Raw genomic sequence first — 1,465 nt, 5'->3', positions numbered from 1 at the left:
TCCTTTTTTTTTTTTTTTTATTAAAGCAGGATTTATTGAGAGAACAGGAAAGCTCCCACAGTGGGAGGGGACCAGAAGAGGTTGTCCAAGAGGAGTTTTAAAGCAATGCTGGTTTTGGTGGTGGCAGAGCTCAGGAGGTCTGACTGGCCGAGGTCCATGCTCTTCGCCCCCTCGCCTGCCTTCCCTCTACCCCTTTTCCTCCCTCCAATAAAGCATTGTGACCGCCCCAAAATAAACAAACAAATAAATAAATAATAAAGCAACGCTGGCTTGTAAAGGATTTTGTCCCCTCAGATTTCCATGTGATGTCTATCTTTTGGTCTCTGAGTCCAAGACCCATTACTTTACTCTCATTTTGAGTTAAAACTGCTTATGGGCATTCGGTTTTTGGCTCGGCAGAGGCTCAGGGGCAACTTTCTTCGGTCGTCCCGAATCCGGGTTCATCCGACACCAGCCGCCTCCACGATGCCGCCCAAGTTCGACCCCAACGAGATCAAAGTCGTTTACCTGAGGTGCACCGGGGGCGAGGACGGCGCCACGTCTGCGCTGGCCCCCAAGATCGGCCCCCTGGGTCTGTCTCCAAAAAAGGTTGGTGATGACCTCGCCAAGGCAACCCGGTGACTGGAAAGGTCTTAGGATTACAGTGAAACTGACCATTCAGAACAGACAGGCCCAGATTGAGGTGGTACCTTCTGCCTCTGCCCTGGTCATCAAAGCCCTCAAGGAACCACCGAGAGACAGAAAGAAACAGAAGAACATTAAACACAGTGGGAACATCACTTTTGATGAGATTGTCAACATTGCCCGACAAATGAGACACCGGTCTCTAGCTAGAGAACTCTCTGGAACCATTAAAGAGATCCTGGGGACCGCTCAGTCTGTGGGCTACAATGTTGATGGCCGCCACCGCCATGACATCATAGATGACATCAATAGTGGCATGGTGGAATGCCCCGCTAGTTAAGCAGCAAAAAGGAAATACATTTCAATAAAAGGCCATTTGACAACTAAAAAAAACAAAAAAACAAAAAACAAACAAACAAAAAAAACTGCTTATGGGAAGCAAAAAATGGCTTAAAGAGATATTGAATGCCCCTGGAATGAACTAAGACTTGGATCCCAGAGCTTACTCAGGTAAGAGACTGGTTTAAGACTAGGAATCTCACAGGGAGACAACTGTGGCTGAAATTGGGGGAATGTTGTCAATGTCATGTCAACCTTTTTCCTTTCCCTTTCCTGATTATCATACTTATCTCTCTTTCCTTTTTTTTTTCTTTTGAGTTGGAGTCTCACTCTGTCGCCCAGACTGGATTCTCTTTAAATTCAATAAGGATTATTATTTTTTATTTTTATTTATTTATTTATTTTTTTTGAGTTGGAGTCTCACTCTGTCGCCCAGACTGGAGTGCAGTGGCCGCTCCCGCCCACCGCAGCCTTGACCTGCTGGGCTCCGGTGATCCTTCTG

The 1,465-nt window shown here is 46.3% G+C and overlaps 2 pseudogenes across 2 annotated transcripts in view; one reads left to right on the top strand and one right to left on the bottom strand.

The window, feature by feature from the left end:
- Positions 1–1,465, bottom strand: part of LOC103276708 — a 24,589-nt pseudogene that overhangs the window by 9,713 nt on the left and 13,411 nt on the right. The gene's annotated exons all lie outside the window — the stretch shown is intronic.
- LOC110594578 lies at positions 399–964 on the top strand (annotated as a pseudogene). The gene has a single exon (XR_002481327.1). The product of XR_002481327.1 is annotated as a 60S ribosomal protein L12 pseudogene (transcript).

This window comes from Carlito syrichta, unplaced genomic scaffold, assembly GCF_000164805.1.
Source record: "Carlito syrichta isolate Samal-C Ts95f unplaced genomic scaffold, Tarsius_syrichta-2.0.1 Scaffold316302, whole genome shotgun sequence".
Taxonomy (NCBI): Eukaryota; Metazoa; Chordata; class Mammalia; order Primates; family Tarsiidae; genus Carlito; species Carlito syrichta.
This window is presented reverse-complemented; position numbering and strand designations above follow the sequence as displayed.